At 32.9% G+C, this 20,142-nt stretch overlaps 1 protein-coding gene across 2 annotated transcripts in view; it reads left to right on the top strand.

Annotated features, from left to right (window-relative positions):
* The window catches only part of klar (klarsicht), a 932,846-nt gene that overhangs the window by 522,812 nt on the left and 389,892 nt on the right, over positions 1 to 20,142 (top strand). The window lies entirely within an intron of this gene.

The following is a 20,142-nucleotide window of genomic DNA, read 5'->3' as shown; positions in this document are numbered from 1 at the left end:
TACAATTGGGTACAAAACGAGTGCTTAAAGTCAGACAACGTTATCTACAAAAAAGTGTTTTTTTTTTTTTTTGATAACGTTATTTTACATTTACGGCTACATGATAGTCAAACAACGTTATGTCAATTTTTTCTAATTTCTTATTAAATCGTCAGTAAAGTTTAACGCTAACTACATAAGTAACCCTTGTTTTCATATTTTTTAAAAACTATCCCTATAAATTTTAACATCATCATAAGCAAGATAAATGTACAATACACAATAAATTATAAAATATTAACATTAGGTTTTAAATAAACATTTCCCTTGTTGAGTAACAAGAATCTAAAATAACGATTTTTGGCTCTCCTGTAAAGTTTCACTTTTGTAGATAGAGTTGTTTGACACTAAGCCCTCGAAAATACCATGACAGTTGGTATGTACTAAACTACTCAAGTGTTAGTATTGTGGTTTTCAGTACTTATGTTTAAGTATTGGGTTATTATTATATAATGGTATCTATTTTGTAAACTTAGTCTTTACGTCAAGTGATAATATATTTCGAATATATTATACTTTATTCTACATTTGTACTAAATGTTATTAACGGGAGTTCACACCAGTGTCTCTCAAAATGTGGTTAAGCGAAAGAAATGGAAACATAATTACATATCCTCAAACCTATATAATAATTATTACTTCTGCCAGTCGACGAACACATTTTACTGCATTATCACTACCTATAGCCACTCTGAATCCAGATATAATAATAATTTGCGAAAAAAGAAGAAATACTTTTCAATTCCTTGTAGATAGGTATTTTGTTTAATATCAATTATAAACCAATAATTTGATAACATATGTAATTGTATTTCCATTTAATTAGGCATAAAGCCTTATCATTGTAAAATGTATATACCCTTTAACTCTGAAATTTTTCACCTGCAGCACATTATTTTTTATGTGGTACGGTAAAAATGCTGTGTAAATAATTACAAGATAAAAAGAACTTTTTATATACAACGTTTTTAAATTTTCTGTTGAATTATTATACTCAATATGCTCAAACTTGTACTTGATAATATGAAGTAAATAAAAACAAACAAACAAATATGGAATACTGAAATGTCATTTTGATTTCCATAGTAACGCACGTATATACTAATAATTTAGTTACTAGGACCACCCACGTAACAACCAATAATAGTGTATTGGATTGCGGATTTCTTCCAAAAAAACTTTTCATACAAAACAGAATTAACTGAAAATGAATTCAATTCTACTTAAAGATGGCCAAAAGTATTAAAATAATGCATTGGAATCGTGTTCTGATATATTCTAAAAGTTTCAAATGTCTAGCTAGTCAGGAAGTTAGTTAAAAATCGATTGCAAGATTTGTACTGGATAAACAACCACCGGACAAACAAGAATACAAGCTAATAAAAGCGTTGTAAAATAGAAAGTTCCGTGACTAAATTTAATTGAAAAACGCTGCTTTTGAACATAAAACCTTGATTTACCCACCTGGTATGATAGTTGTCTTTAACTTATGTTTCTTTTTTATTCCAGGTGTATTATGATAATTAGGGTATACCTATTTTAATGCGTTTCATTCTAATAATACTTTTAATCTCGTCGAACCGGGAGTGTCGTTTGTTATGCAAATTTTATGTCAACGACTCATCAAAAGCACGTATTTTCTACTATATTATCATCAAATTAGTATATTATTACTCTTTGTCGCAGCTATTTTGTTCACAACAAAAGCATTCAAATAAAGAACTTTATACAGTTAATTTGAATTTATTTTTATGCCTCATTTTTTACTGACAGTAAGAATGCATATTATTCAAATTAAGAATTTCTCTATTTTTTGTTCATATTTGAAAATAGAACTTAATTCGTAAATAAAAAATAAGGTTTTTCAATACAATGTTTAGCGGTCGTGTATCAATATTGTGTAACGGGGTTACTCGAATTAATAATATAATCAATACTTGAACCGCTTTTCTTTGAACCAGCATTCCTGTTTCTGAGGGCGTAATCATTTAACCTGATATCTTCTTGGCATACCAATAAATCTTTATTAATAAGATAATGGACTTAACATAAAAGGGGCAGACGCTCCTCTGAATTATATAATAATTTTAATAACTCGTATTAGACACGTGTGGGATGATTTTAATGCAATGCACCTAGTAGTATAATAATATGTCGAGGTTTGGTATTTTCTCTTGCTGTCAGCATTTTTATCAGGATCCTATGTACCTGTTTTTGGTATTTTAACGATATATCTGTCAGTCATAATTATAATGGTTTAATGTGTTCTATCAATTAATTAGTTCGAACGATAATGTCGTCTTAATATGACATATCTGATGACGTAGAATTTTTAACACGTCTAATTTCTTCCGTCAAGACTATCTTCATCTAATCATGGGTGGACTAATAAAATTGTATAATAAACTTTTTTATACAACGAATAATTCGGAAGATTTAAGAATGTAACATTCTTTTTTTTATCGAACATACATAATTTGAAAACACTTCTGAAAAATATAAATAACCACTAGAAATAATATTGCTAAATAGTTAATGGTCTCATTTTACCATTATTCCAAGCATCTTACTTTATCTGAAAATACAAGCGATTCAATAAATCAGCGAGTGAACGATCACGGCTTCGTGAGAAATAATGAGAGATTAAAAATGGCGCCTTCGCTTTTCGTGTCAACCAAATATCTGATCTGAGAATCGCTTGTATCATCGAGATAGTTGTCTGTTATTTTAAATAGGTAAATTATACAAACTTGACTTGCTTTGTATATTTTAAAATACTGCTCCCACACGTTTCGGTCAACATTTGGTTTTTTATGCATGTAAGTGTATGGCGTATGGCAAGAGATTTGTTGAAAATATGGCAACAATGACAAAGAATTTGAATATAACCTACGTATTGTAAATATCGCAGAAAATATTATTTGTGTTCTTTTTTCAAATTTCAGCTGTCACTTATACTTTTGTATCTGACCTCTATATTTCCATTGTTTTGATAGTAAAGATATAAAATTACATCTTCTTTTTGCATAATACCTTCGATAATAAATAAATAAAATGATATTTATAATATATTTTTAGTACCTCTAATATCTATTTTTATATTGCCAATATTTATATAATGGCAAAACTTCATACAACTGCATTTAAGATTAAAATCATCGATTTGGTGCTCATTTGAAATAGGGTTATTAACAGTGCTAGTGAATAGTAAAGCAGCGTGCCTACTTACATTCTTTTACTTTTCACTATTTTTGAACTGACTGTAACAATTTCAATGCTCTCATTTTGACATTATTTTTCGGTCACCGAATACACGACTTGCTTAATTTACTTTTTAATTTAACTTAATAGCCAATACAACTAGCGTATTAACATTTTCTTAAAAGTGTATATTCTTTAGACTTAAAAAAGCGATCCCAGTGAATCCAATCCCGGCGGTCCAGGTCCTTATTTAGTTTGCCAAATTTCGCCGGTTTTTTTTTATAATTATCGTAGAGAGTAACATTGGATATATCACAATTAAGCTAAAGTTTTAATAAATCTTGTGTATAGGTAGGTCACCCTCTTTTTGTGACGGCACCCATCTAAGCACACCACGCCCGCTATTGGCAATAAAACTGATTTGCCACGCATGTCGGAGTAGATTCACATAGTCTATTCTTCCTGATTTAAATTTTGAATTCAGTTCCAACCTCCCCGTCGAAACAAGTAGATGCGTTCTTAACTAAATATTTCTCCACGGACACGCACCCTGTGATCAAACATAGATTATACTTATCTTGTAATTTCTACTATACTTCACTAAATTTGTTTGCCAAATCAGTGTTAATTCTGAAGTAATCTCCTCCTCCACTAAAACATTCCACCCCCTCCTCCGAACCTAAAAGGTGGTTTGTTAGTAGGTAGTTGTGCTCAATTTTCATATGCATTGCAAGGATGATAACCTTCATCAAAAATATTGTAAGGCAACATTTTTTTCCACCTTGTTTGTACGATTAATTAATAATAAAACATTTTACTGTGAATTACCTCAAATTTTACTGCCTTTTAAAAGACCAATAATCATTTCATGTAATTTATTCGAAAACGCCTCTTAATCTCACGCTCTATGATTTATATAAGTACAAAAACTTTCTATAATTGGAGTAAGGCCCTTAATTTAATAGCATATATCATATTAGTTTTCTTATTTCCCATTGCGTCCATCTGTTTGAATTATTTAAATATCCACAATTTTAGAATCTCGTTTGTTAATAGTGTAATACGTCACTTTATATGGTGTATTAGGATTCTAAAGATGTTAGAAAGTGGTACCTACTTACCTGCATTAATCATTTGCATCTCTAAAGCGAAAAGGTGTAAACAATGAGCCACACTATTTCCTACAGCCTACAAGTTTTGATAGATATTCTGCCCTCCGACCTGGTGAGATTAAATTACCATTGTGTTTATAAGCTTTTGTCGGCTGAACTTCCTTGCCTCAAAACAATGCAATTTCTCTAAATGCAATCTTTCCCAGATGCACTTAACACTGCAAGTACTCAAATTGAATTTTGCATTGCAAATTGTTTGTTTATGAGTTATTCTTGACAGTGCTGGTCATGGAGGGAAATTTAATGATCTGCAAATAAAATAATATGACAATATATCAACTCTAACAAATAATTCATTGACTGTAAAAGTGTTGCTTTTTGTTTATCTTGTTCTTTCACAGCACTGTCCCAAGATATATGGGATTTGTCCGTTTGTTTATCTGCCTTTCGCCAGACCCCGTGTTCTTCCAATTTTACATTGTTGTTCATAGCTTGCACCATGAATATTTCTGCTCTTGTAACCGTCTCCAAGAATACTTTTGTCACGCATTGCACAAGTGGCGAAGAATCCGTACTAGACGATTATTTAAAGCCTACATTAAGAGCGTACTTCAGTGAAACGGCAAATAATTTTCAACAGTAGGTGCGACGAAATTTCTCACTAGTCGCCAATCGGAGACCGACAGTCGAGGTGTGCGCACGTCGATTTTTTTTGTCATGGCGTCGGATGAAAATATTCTTAAATCGTGTAAAGATGACTAAAAAACTTTACGTATGTACTTGGAAAAAGAAAACATGTCAATGAATATACTATTATTATTATTAATAAAACAATAAACATAACATTAAATGGACGCATGTTGAATTTTTATGACAAATTATATTTCGTTCGGCACGCGTCATTTGCACAATCCGCGCATCGCCTAGCTACGATATTTTTAGACCATGCCTCAATTGAAGTATAGCCTTAAGGAAAACAGATTTTAATTACCCAAAGACAATATTTCAAAGGTAAAAAATAGAAACATAGCTCTCTGCCTTTTATCACTATAAGATTTATAACTTAATTAGATCTAGAATTCATTTACACTTAGACTTAATCCCAGTCTATAAAATCTTCTAACACACTCAAATAAACGCTGAGATAATCCAAAACTTTTTAATATATAATAACCACGATTTGTCTTTGGGATTTTTATTTTATCTGGCTCATTGTATATTTAATGAGTCATGCTTCTAACGAATATCCCTATATCTATGACTGTCAATTTACGTGCAGTGGACTCTTTCCTAGCGGTGTATTGGATAATAACCTCAACTAATTAGACCGTATAATTTGTTGGCGCATGTTTGATTCGCGTATGGGCATCACTTTCTTATATATTTTAGTATTTGTTGTGTTTTTTAGTGAAATATCTATTATAAAAAAGTGAAACATAATATTTTACCTTCAGTGAAATACTGTCCTGTAAATACAGCTGCCCCATGACGTTTTTCAGTTACCTACCACAGCATACCTTTCTTCAATAGCCACGCATCGCCACTGCCTTGTACATATCGAAGTCTGATTCTGTATAATGGATAATCTCAAAAAAATGGCACATTACACCATTAATCTGGTTTTAATTATACCATTAGATCAAGAAAAAAAACACTGACTAAATACCACCTGATTAATTAACGTAAGACAGATTAAGTCGGTACATATACATGACCTGTGGCCCACGGGCCTAATCAGGTTTATGCATGCATTACCTGTCAATCAAACACAAACAAATAGGTTGCAGAGCTTTCTCATTTCATAATTACACGTCTAATTATCGGGACAGTCGCTTTGGTTAAAAATAATGAACCAGAAAGACTCATTGTTTTTTTACTACTGACGTCATATATGGATATGACAGATTTGAAGCAAATGTATCATTCATTCATTCTATGATAGGATGTGTTCTGTAGTAGGGATATAAACCCATTATCAAACCGAATCAAATCTAAAATATAAAAGTTTGAAACAAATTGTAAATATAGTCTCTTTGGTTAAAAATAATGAACCAGAAAGAAACATTGTTTTCTACTATTGAAATCATCCATGGGTATGATGGATTTGAAGCAAATGTTTTATCCATTCTACGATGCTGTCGACCTGTGATGGGGATAAAAATCCATCATCAAACCGAACTTAATCTAAAATATAAAAGTTAATTGTCAACATAAATACAAATATCGTAGAACATTTGTGCGAATTTACATTACATTGATTTTGAATTTAATACAGAAATATCCTCTATAATTGGCGTATGTAGGTAGATACTTGGCAAAATATACTTGATTCATTTTTGAGGAAAATAATGCAAGTTGATAGTAATATAATATCAGAGCTTCCCAACCAGTGCACCGTGGCAAACCAGTGTGCCGCAAGATATTATTACATTTGTCTCATTTATATACCGACAATTACAACTTTTTATTATTTGTGACACTACTTGCATTCACGTAACCAGGTCAAGATAAACAATTGTTTACTTACGGAATCTTCAAAATTAGAGGAGGTCCATATAAGTAAATTAATTGGTGAAATAAAACAATTGGTTTACTGTAGTTGAGACAATAAGAGGAAAACATTCTATATTTGTGTTCATACATACAAAAGAACCTTGAATTGAAAATAATAAAACAGTCTTTATAACCGTTTACTTAGGTAATTATCGAACGTTCATTAGTGTGTTTCTTTAAATAATTCAATTATTAAGTATTAGGTATACCACTAAAGAGGAAATATCATCATTTATACATACATTAGCGTACCGGATTATTATTTTTGACATTGGATAATAAAATTAACATTACGTTGGTGGTTGCCACGATTAGAAAACTTTTGTAGGTAACATGGATGCTTGGTGTTCAAAACGAAGACTCTGATTTTGTAGTTAATTAAATCATTATAAAAACAAAACGAACCGTGTTTGTTTGTAGTTACTATACTTATTTAAATAAGCGTTATTCACTATTCAGGTGTGATCATGGTTCTGGGGAAACCATCGAGAAGGAGAAGTGAATGGCGGGGGATATTTGAATATATAGTTTACGAAGACGAAGAACATAGGCAGTTTGAACGTTCACATTTTTATTACAACGTTTTTCTTAGCTCGTATTCTTATTTTTCCGGTACAAATCTTGCAATCAATTTTTAACTAACTTCCCGACTAGTTAGACATTTGAAACTTTTAGAATATAGCATAGAATATAATCTGATATTATCAGAACACGACGCCGATGCATTTTTAATACCTTTAGCCATCTTTAAGTAGAATTGATTTCATTTTCAGTTAATTCTTTTTTGTATGAAAAGTTATTTCAGAAGAAATCCATAAAAAGTAAAACTATTATTGGTCGCTAAGTGGGTCCTAGCAACTAAATTATTAATAATAATATATACGTGCGTTACTATGGAAATCAATACGACATTTCAGTATTATTTCTATCAAGTACAAATTTTTTTGATCTTTTAAGCAAGTCAAAAAATTTAAAAACGTATATAAAAAGTTATTTTTATCTTGTAATTATTAGTAATTAATATGATATGTACTAGAGTGAGTGTGAAAATCTATTAACATTTATTTTTTCTTGTTTGAAATCCCTTTAAGTATTCAATTTTCACACTTTTCGAGTGTGGAGAAATATGAGCTACACAGAGAACACAGAATTAATGGGAACTGAAATACCTAACCGGTGTGGAGTAACAGGCAACCGATCTCGAGTGTGGAAAAATATCGGATAAACTTTAACACGTCTCAGGAATACGCCATTCTAAGGTTCTCCTATGTTCTGACAACTGGTCTCGGTTTACGCACCGACCCTCATTCAATATTAGTGTATTTGGAGGTTGTTACACTCACTATTAATTGCACGTCTATAATGTATTGTTCATTTTCGTTGTACATTCACACATTCACAAGCCTGCGTCAAACTGTATTAATTGGGGTACATATAGCCTATCGTAATTCTATTTATTAATCTGTTATGTGGAAGTATACTTGAACACATCTCTAAGAATATATTATTTTAAATATGTATCTACATCTGTATCATAAGTTGCATTAAAAACCGTCATGTAAATGAAACGCGCATTAAACATTGATAATATTTGACGACACTTGGCGGGCTTTGAATCCCTTGTGTTTTATAACCTGACCATCATTAAGTCATAAACCAAATATTGGTCTATGGGTTTAGTCTTTCTATCTTATTAATCTGTTTTGTGCTTTCGATACTGACATTATAGATATGACGTATTTAATTTACGCATAATCCCAGACAATAATAAATGTTGCTATCGTTTAATGTAGCTTGGATGCAGACATATTGTGATATCGAAGTCAAGACCCTAAAATGGCCTTCATAGAATCTATCAACAATAACCCGATTCGTGCTGTCAAAATCGAATCAAATTTTGATTAATGTTTTCTGGAAAGAACTCATTATTGTTGAGAAACATACATAGTGATTGCATGTTGAAATTGTCAATGCTATGCAATATAATAATAATTGTGAATGTCATAAATAATTAGCGCTAAATCGACTTATCACCTGTTTTTTTCTCTATTGTTTCAGGTAAGAGGAATTCTGCCAATTTCCGTTAGCTCCACAATTATATTGTTTTTAATTGGAAATTCTATTCGTCGGTAAGTAACAAATACCTATACAGATATTCAACCATTGTTCATTCATTCATTTTGAGAAATCTTTCGAACCGAATTGCTTGCCGTGTTTGCAAAATCCAATATCCTCCTTATGTTCAATCATCTGTCACAAATTTCAAAGAAATTTCCTTTTGTTTTGCTTGAACTTTTGCCGAATTGGTCTGAACGACTGCCTTCTATATTTATTTTTATTAAGGAATACAAACAGTAAATTTCCACATTGTTAAACGAGTATACAAGGTAGTGGCCGAACACAAAACAACACACGTGAAACCTGACTATCTCTAACATCATCCGCCACCTAATCTCCTTGGACCTGGGATCGCTGGTTGGTCACGCCTAGAGTTGTGTATTTCCCGATAAAATCTCAATCTCGAGATTCGGGATTTCCCGAAATGATGAAATTTTTAATTCTCGAGATTCGGGATTTCCAGAAAAGAATTCTCGAGATATCGGGCAATTTAAAAAAAATCTGTAAAAATCCTAAAATCAGTGTAAAAACAGACAAATTCCAAAAAAATATGATTTTTTTATTAATGTAAGAAGACAAACAGAACAGAAGTAGGGAAACAAAAATAATTGAAAACATCACTTATTAAAATAGAATTTCAAAAAGCACAAACTGTCAATCGCGTACGCTTTTGAGACACAAAATTCCCTGATGTTGTAAAAATTGCGCTCATTTTGAGTCGACGTTGGCTTAATTGTGTTAAATGCCTCGATCAGTCTTTGAACGTTTTGTGTTCACTTTTTTCATATTATAGAAAATCGTTTTTCAATTACTATTTGATAATAAAGAAATCCCGAATCCCGAGAAAAAATTCTCGAGATCCGGGATTTCTCGAAATGTTAAAAATTTCAATACTCGAGATTCGGGATGGGAAATCTCGAAAATTTCTCGAGAATTCCCGTCGGGAAATTCCCGAAACCCAACTCTAGTCACGGCCTAGAGTCTAAATCTTCGGCCAATCATATACCAGTGGTTGCCACAGGGCGCAGCTGGCGGTCTATAAGTTCACCGCGCGTACCATAGTGATGAGTGTTTGGGCGCGATGAGTTGCTATATATTATTATATGTGCGAGGAATTATCGAGTTTTACAGCATACATACAAACGTACCATACAAACAGTATGTAAAATGCAGCGTGCGTCGGCCACCAAGCAGCAACAAGCTATTTTATTTGCACCAGACCTTACATGAATTTAATAAACATCAACAGCATTCGTTGGGTATGCAAAACTTCAAAGAAGGAAATTTATGAGAAATTCTAGGGGAGGTTCTGCAACAAAATGGATAGTAAAAAACAAATTAGGATTTTACAATGGAATGCCAGAAGTATGAAGCAAAAAAAGAATGATATAGAACTTTACTCAATAAGACAAAAAAATAACAGTAGCATTAATCTCAGAGAATTGGCTGAGGTCTGAATTAGACTATCTGAAATTCAATGATTACACGATGTATCGAAAATACAGAGGGGATGGGTACGGAGGAGAGCGATTCTGGTGCATAAAACACTGGCGTCTAAAGAAGACAGAAAGAAAGACGGAAGAGCTAGGCAAAATAATTATAAGCTATTTAACAGAATAGGAGTGAGGACCTGATCGACGGATCACCTTCTTCTAGAAGAGAAGAGGCGATATGACAGCGAGTCGCAGTCAAAGCCTCGGCAAAATCACAAAAAAAAAAAAAAAGCATTCAGTACTTTACATGATAAATATCCCATCGACATTAACCCCCATCAATAACCCCACGGACATTAGCCTCCCGTATAAAATTTTCTCGACAACAAACAATGTAGGTTTCAAGTAGGTACACATTTTATAAACTGGGAGTATTGCCGGGCTAGTATTTAAAACTTTTTTGCCGTGCGGGTGATTTACCTTAGAACATTTTTTTATAACACTGATAACTTACAAACAATCTATTAATTTTCAAATATTAATATGTCGTATTGCCACATTCGTCACCCTTCCGACCTTTTGCGCAAGTGCACTTGTTCCGCTTCATGACTGTTCACAAAAGGGACTTTTTTGACAGACATTCAACCACTAAAGTGCATTTCGCGGTAATGTAGTCTTAAATAAAAAAAATGCATCAAAGGGCAATTCAACATTTCTGCCATGTCCCTTGTCTATACAATGTCTCAAAAAACTTGTTTCTTGTTATAGTCAATAGTGTATAGTCAGTCAGGTCTAGGAATGTAATATCGCATTTACCGAAATTACAGATTTTAATGATTCATTTTTATAGCATGACTTAATAGTCACAATACGTCATATGATAGGTATGTACCTATTTACCTACATCGGCAAATTACCTCTTATGCTCCAAGATTTATAAATAACAGTCTGTTTTCCTTAGGACCCCTAGGTCTAATTATAAAGGTTCAGAAACTTATTTGGCCAGCTGCCCCCTTTTAAGAAAAAAGAATACTCGAAAGCCCCCTCCAAATCTACCTTCTTTATTAAACGAACAAACACATAGATAGGTGCTGTTACAATTAATTAGCGTTATTTTATACAGGTATCTGTATTTCTACCTACGTCCCAAAGAAGGATGATGAAAATAAAATGCCACGATGCTTACTTAATCCATAACGATTGATGGCATCGGATATGAATTTAAAATCAAATGAGTATAGGTACCTATAATTATCGCAGTTTCATTGTTATTAACAATTACCTACTGCTTGTCGTAACATTCATCTAAAATATTAGATCGCTTATTTATAGTATCGTATTGTAAACATGCACATATTCCTGCCGACACACTCGCTTTCCAACATTTATTATTATTGGTTATTAAGATTTGTCAGCGGACATGAGTGCAAACGGATATAACATAATCACTACGATGTTAACTGTATTTTACACAACACGTCATGAAACATTTACTTACGAACCTTTTTAATATTTTACTTCTGCTTTACAAACCTCAAACTTCCCCTAATTCCTTATGATTTTTTTTTAAATCCCATTGAACATTGCACTATAATACATCTGCGATCATTGTGTCCAATTATTATTACCTGGCATTTTACTGTCTAGTTCTTAAAACATTCGTTTGATTTCTTTTCAATTATGTTTTGAAGGTTGAAAACCTACTCGTATACCTACCTGCCATATTATATTATTCTAATCGACTCAATCCCCCAGGTCCTCCGGTCATTTTCTTTCAGTTTTGTAGGTTATTAAGTTAGCGAATTATTCATATTTTTATGAAATGCAATCGCGCGTACCTGTCAAAACTGTTGCCGAACGTAATCCTCCCTCGCACTGTTAGATGCGATCTCGCGTTCAATTCACGATTTATTGTCTGGGTAAATGCAATGAACTCTTTCTCTACTGCCCACATAGCGTTTATTTTATTATTGCGAGTTATAAAACATCGTCTGTTTAAATTTTAACGATTGCGCCTGACCGCAACACACATTATTTTTTTAAGGATGCTCTTGCCATATTACGTAGCTGTGAGTTTACGTATAAAAGCATTATATTTTTTTACCATTTTAACTATCTTATCTATCCACCAAAATATTCCCATCTTGTAAATCGTTGGGTATCATAATTTATTACGATCTAATCCTAGTGTATAATTATGTTACGCCGAATGTGTGAAATTGCGTATTACATAAAATCGGCAAAATTTTGCCTATTTCATGAAAAATGCAAGCCCGTTGCCTTATTCATGAATTAGGTAAAATATCTGCCGAGTGTGTGAATTCGGCAGTAATTTTTCTGCCTAGTTCATGCATCGGGCAAATTATATAGCAGCGCTACGGTGCAACTAATCTTTTTTCGCAACTATCAAACCAACCAAATGTGTCAAATGTCATTGATTATATAAAAATATACCAATCAAAACTACAATGACGTTCATATCCATTTAGTATGCCCAAAATAAATCTATAACTATAATAATATGATAACGGAAGAATTTTATTAAAAGGTATTTTCGCGATTTGATTCGTGCTTGGGTATCAGGCAAAGGTCGATTGTTTGTTTGTGATAGTATGATTGGATAGTTTGTTGACACTTGTTAGCTAACCTCAAAATGGACATTCACTTGAATTCAGAATTACGAAACCCAACCTAACCTAACCTAATAATAATAATATTATATTATATCCAATTATAACTAATAAAACCATCCGTATTAAATTTACTTTTTCTACTGTCATGTTGACAGTTTAAGAAATCCATACCCTGCCAAATTCACGCACTCGATAGATTAATTGCCTAATGCATGAATAATGCAAGCCCGTTGCCTTATTCATGAATTAGGCAAAATATTGCCGATTTCATGTAATACGCAATTTCACACATTCGGTGTATACATAATATTTGGTTTTACTTATTCGTAAGGGTAAGATGTTATCAAGACCTAATTCAGTATTGTCGCTTAAAATATACGGAAGGAACACAATGAAATTTCTTATTACCTACTAAATTCTCATACTTCGTCAAAATTATTGATCATGAAATTAATCAACTTAGTACTGTAAATTCTAGGTAGGTACTTTGTGGAAATTGAATAATTGGAGATAGTTTTGAACTCCATATAAATTGCTATATGCGTCTTTCAGCTGTCTCATGCACCATATATAGTAGGTAGGTATACTATATATATTGTTTATATAGTTACTAATCAGTAGCGTACTATGACTTTAACTCAAAGAGATGCTGTTAAAAATATATAATAATATATATACGTAATATAATATGCTACATTATTATGTGCCTAACTACTTACTTACCTGGACGAGCGGCCGGTGAAGTAGTATGGTGTGTTTACCTAGTATTCATAATATTGAATGTGAAAAATAACAACTGACTGTGAAAGTGTCAAGCAATATATAATATAAAAGAAATAGGTACAGAAAAAAATTGACTATCCAGTTGCGTGATAAACACATAATAGTATTAGAAATACCTAGTGAATTGTTGAATATTTCTGGAAGTGCTGCGCATCTACAGCATCTATGGACAGCACGCCAATGATACGTATGGTTTCGTTGACCACAGAAACGTTCCCAAATAATATTGTCATATTATTGTAAGTAATTTATATTATGATTTAGTAAAATTAATTATTCTACAAAGTACCTATGCGCTAATTCATTTAATAAATTCCCAAAGGAAATCGTACTTTTTTTGTTCAGTTCATTTTAACAGGTAAATTCAGTGAAGTACCTATTCAATAATTACTAAATTATATCAAAACCTTAAAAATATCCGTATTTCTCACAAACTGGATATAAAAAATAAAATATTATCTAACGAATAACAAAATCCACCACTCAGTCTGTGGAAAACGAAGGGCAACCAATTGTTCGTTGTTAATTTGTGGCTTCTTTTTAGAATCATTATAGTTCTTGACAGTTTTAAACTGTTTGTCCGGATTAAATTCCCTAAATCAAGACTATCCGTGACACTAATGAAACCATCTAGCCATATTGTCGTCCATCGTCTACCGAATGCGAAAAAACCGAATCCCGCGTAATTTAGTGCGCCGATCTTGAATATTTGTCGGCATTCCTGTTCCTCCAGGCAGAACTGCATGCTGCACTCTTCATTGCCGGATGCATTTTCACTTTTTAAACCGAAAATAACCGCGGCAACATACCGTTTATTATTAGTCCACGGTATTTAAACCGACGCGCGCCAACCGACACCACTGAAAACCATACATCAAAAGATTTTCCGGTAGATTTTGGCCAGTGGCGGTTCAAAGTATGTACTTGCCGACTTCCAACAAATAAATTTTTAATTTGTGTTACAATATAAGCCACAGGTATCGCATTGAAGTACATAATTTGCATAAACTTAGTGTACATAAAGATACTGTAGTTTTCTGATTATAATAACTACGCTGCACTTTCCTGTCCTTTCCTATTCGTGTAAGGACAGGCGCACACACCGAATAATGGTATGACCATTTCAAAAGTATATCCGTACCTAATAATATATTATTGTTTTTTATGGAGCAGGGCGGAGCGGGGTTAACGAAATCTAGCTGGTGACATTGACTTCCGCATTTACTCCGTCTTCTATGTATAGCTTCTAGTCAGGGAACTCAGAAATAATGGGAACTGAAATACACAACGGGTAAGGCGATAGCAGGTAACCGACTCGAGTAAGGAAGAATCCCGGTTAAACTTACACACGTGTTAAGAATACGTTTTACGTCGAATACTAAAAACTTTTCTCGGTTTATGCATTTACGCTCATTTAATGTTGGTGTATTACACACACTATTGCACGTGCATAATGCGTGCTTCATTTTCGTAGGACACTCACACATTCAAAAGCCTGCTTCACCATGCGGCGTATTGAATATTGCCTATCGGTATTCTATTTATTATCTGTTATGTGCTTCTAATAGCTTCAGTCGTGGACACTAGCGATGAACTTATTGTCCTTTAGGCATGCCGCATAATTAGATCAACCATCAGATGCCTCATATGGCATGATATCATGAATTCAACTGATACAGGCCTCGCGTGTCGTAGAATACCGAAAAGAGTGAGGTTAATCCGTTGAGAAAGCTGTTCGACAATCAAATCATCCAAGTCGCGATCCTCAGCGAAGAAGAAGTAATATTTCATTTCACCTAAATAATTTGTATTTTTTCGTTCCTGGGGGGGGGACCAGTGCTCGAAATGGACCAGAACGCACCGGAGCACCGTTCCGGTTCATAAAATCGACAAAATCATCGCTCCGTCTTGTGGACATATTAATTTGACCGTCTGAGCTAGATATTTCAAATAATAAAAAAATAACACACTTATTTTTATAAATCACATTTACAATTAATGTAGTACTTATAGTATAATATAGTTGATATTTTAGTAAAATTATCGATCGCTCTGGCTCGTAAAATTTTCCATTTCGAGCGCTGGGGCCCACTTGTGTGCGCTTATACGTGACGACATCCATATTTTTTGTCACTCTGTTAATCTAATGAATTTTGAAATTTGAGGAGACGCCTATATCATCAGTCTGGCAATCGAATGGTGTTTGAAAACCTCTCCAAGCTAATTTTTATGGGTGAATTGTGCATGTCCTTTTGGTACATTTTCTATATCTCGGGTACCTAACTCTCACTGTATGAGAAGAATAATTGTCCAGCGATATTTAAAGATTTTAACAAACATCAATTATTATTATATTTTTTATTTATTTATTATGTTTAAAACGTTTAAATGTATTAGGTACTTGTAATAGATTCAATTAAATAATTCTATGCCAAATAGTTAACAGTCTTTTCTTATTTTATTTGCTGCCCAAAACAGATTTCCGTCATTCTATTTTATCCGTAAATTAGCAAGAAAATAATTATATCTTACCCCACCTATCGAAACGAAAGTTACTTAATTGATTTTTAAAAAAACTTTTGTAACATTGTAATATATAATATGTATATAGGTAGGTACATACTTTCGCAAATAAATTTATCTATCCTTAAAAAGCTCAGTAGCAAAAAATGTCATCGCCAAAATTTGTCAACGGTCAAACTCATTAGAGATTCGTATTTTTTTGCCAACATTATCAAGCACATGTGTTCGGACTTCTCTTTCCCGCTTGTTGTTGGCGCCTTCCTTTCATTACTGGCCTTCTGATATCGTGTCAATTCATCTTGCTTGTAACGTAACGGGCATTTGTAAGCGTTAAAGCGAGATAAATATAGCTTTGTGCATTGTATTGGTAAACTGGCGAAACTAAACATTTTCAGAAATGCGGAACCTCTTAATATAATGTAACACAACTTTTCTATTCCACTGGGACTATGACGTGTTTATCCTATTAATAATTAATTGCTTCCTTATTATTAATGGTGTAAAGTAAATCGTACGTTACAATTTCTCCGTACTATATTTCACTGTGAACTGTCGTACGGGAAAGAGATGGCCGTATAGTATTGAAACAAAAATATGACATGTTCGTGGAGCATTGCAGACAGTAATATTCAAACTTTAATAATTGAATAAGAACATTAATATCATATTGATTAGTATCAAATATCTGATTATAACGCTGGACTTGATACTTCCGAACACCTACTTTGGAATCATTCAGGATTTTATATAAATAAATACAATATGATTGTATTTCTAATTTTCTCATCTACCTATTTTCTTTTGTATTTTTTTTTGTATTACGGTGGTATACTATTATAGCTTACGCTGAACTGTGATACGTACGATTTTCCGGACGCGACTATCAATTTATTAGCTTTAGGGGCCTCTAGGGAGGCTAGGGAGAGATTTAAAAACTCTTATCTTGGAGTTTTGCAGATCAAATTCATATTACGATGAATTTTCTAAATTTGTTTTTGTCGGTTTTAATTGGAATTCTAGATACAATTTTCATCCAAACACGTAGGTAGTCGTCCATCTCGTAATCAATGTACATTAAATTGTTGCTTCCATATTTTCAACTCGCTGTTTGTGCATTGAAAACTGTACTTTGTACAAGCTTTATGAACATATTTGCAAAGCTGAAAGTCGGTTGTGACATATTTGTATTTGTATATCCGTAATAGGATGAACAAAATATTTTTCTTGAATTTCAAGAATAGTTTCTTCCCATACTATTAATTGATTATGTATACTGACGTTTGAACGTTGTCGGTGTCTTCAGGTCATGTTACAGGTATACAAAATCGAAAAACACCTTAATTTTCATCAAGCACCCTAGATTGATCTAGATTGCTATCCAGGCAAGTGACGCACACTTAATTTTCCGCCCTAACCCCTGTGGGGGGCGCTCCCATAAGGAGTAGTGCCTCCCAACCGCTCGGTCTGATCCTGGTAGTCAATGTACCACCGGTTAGATGATTACGACCCTCGACAAAGCAGAACAATATTTAATATATGTAGAAGTCCCGAAGTTTGCTCTGGCAGGTCCCACCACTTCTCAGGGTGAACTGTGGAAGAGATAAGTTGGTCATAGACCATGTACATATAGGTAATAAGATAATAGGATTAAATTTTGACTAAATATAATATGCTTAGGTAAAGGGTTAATTAAGATAGATTAAATATAAAATATGATTTGGTTGTAAGATAATTGGTAATGTATAATTGTAATATAATGGTTAATGAAATGTAATATGCAATGGGTTAGCGAAATAATAAAGTGGGACATATGGACGGGCGTTAATAGTATATGGTAATTAATGTAATTAAAGTAATATTAATATTAATCATATTATGTACATCGATATCACTATATGTTTGGTTGATAGACTGACATCCGTCAACCTTATATAAATGTGTAGCATATGGCGGTATCGGTGTGAATGGGTAAGAAATACGACCACCCCTAACGGATAAAAAGGCAAGATTTTAAAATCCGATATCAGTCTGTTTTTGTGGATCCCGGGGGTCGCCTCGGCGACGCTTTGTTGCCCCGGGACCCTCACGATCTCGTCTGCATAACTAATTAGAAATAATTAAGTTAATGTTAAATAATTAGTTAATAATAATCAAGTCAATTTTAAAATAATTAATTAATAATATTCGAATTAATTTTTAATTAATCAGTAATAAATGTGGTTATTTTTGTGGACTTCGAGATATAAATAAATCGGACGTTTTGAAATGTTTTTTTGAATTTCGAGATTTAAATAAATGACTTTTCATAATTTACTTGTGAATTTCGGATGCGAACAATTCAGACCTTTTCCTTTTGGATAATTGTGGCTTGTAGACGTTAAATAATTTTGACATTCGACTTATTGTGATTGTTTAACGAAAATCTAGTTACATATAAACATTATTTCATTGACATTTGATTATAAACTTTTGAATAAAGGGTGACCATAAGTTAAATTGTGTAACAACATTGATAATATACCAGTTATGAAGTTTAACCAGTGTTTTCTTGAGTTATCGACTTTCTTTCTCTACCGTAACTTCTTGGTTACTCCACGTCTATGAGATTCCTGCCTGTTCCTCCACATTAATGAACCTCCACTTCCAAGTGCCTGAACTAGTCAGGAAGTCGGAGGCCTTCACAAGTCCAGGTGGAAAATCAGGACCAACATGGAAGCTGATTATTAATACCACGATCCTCAGCAATGGGACAACGCCTGAGAAGACATTTAGCCGATAGTTTGATATAAATTTACTAAAACTGTAATTTATACTATTTTTATTTTTCTTTACATCCTTGTTTGAGGGTCGCTGAAAAATCATTTTATGCAGGCGGTCTAGACTCGATATTGCCATCCCATTTTCACGTCAAACTGCATATCTCGCCTGAAAGAGATAACTTGCCGGCGAGTTTTCCTTCAGCGTTGCTATGATAATATGTTTTTTGTGTTGTCAGTTTAAAAATAGTTTCAGTTTGCCGGTTACAGCCTTCGCGGACGGTCTTGCGCGTCGACAGCCATCGCGTGATTATTTTCCACGCTTATTTCTTTTTGTATTGTTTTACGGTCTCGTTTTAGTGAACATTCCTATTTCTAAATTTACACCGAAATACTTGAAGTGAAAATGTAATATATATTTTATTCGAAACAAACAGCACATGCGTGTGCCCCCCCGTTGTTATTAATTGTTTAATTAATGATGTGTGTTCGTCTCTGAGAATTTTTGTGATTTTCGCAAGTGGATGAAGAAAATAATATTATAATCGAAGTTTTTCGGATTATATTATTAATTAAATCATGGATTGGATGTGTCAATACAGTGTGGCTAATTGGGACTTAAATTGAAATAGGTTTGTAAGTATTATTTTTACATAATATTTTTTAAAGGTTATTGCGCTGTCTATTTTGGTTATTACTAAGTATTAATGACAATATTATTATTATTTATTTTTTTGACAATCAAACATAATAATCTGACTAATATAGCAATTACTAATTGATGACGTATGGTATATACTTATATCAATGCTTAACTATAAATAGTAATAATATGTATGTATTGATATTGTTTAATAATAGAATTTAAACTTTTCTAATGTTATTTTACTTTTGAATAATAACTTGGCAAAACTTAGTCACGTTAGTGACCCAGCTCTTACGTTCTGTTCCTACTAAAAATACTATAATCCTACCAGTGGCCTGCTGGGAC

This window comes from Rhyacophila brunnea, unplaced genomic scaffold (genome assembly GCF_057557595.1).
Source record: "Rhyacophila brunnea isolate RB1 unplaced genomic scaffold, BYU_Rbru_1.0 scaffold_6, whole genome shotgun sequence".
Taxonomy (NCBI): Eukaryota; Metazoa; Arthropoda; class Insecta; order Trichoptera; family Rhyacophilidae; genus Rhyacophila; species Rhyacophila brunnea.
This window is presented reverse-complemented; position numbering and strand designations above follow the sequence as displayed.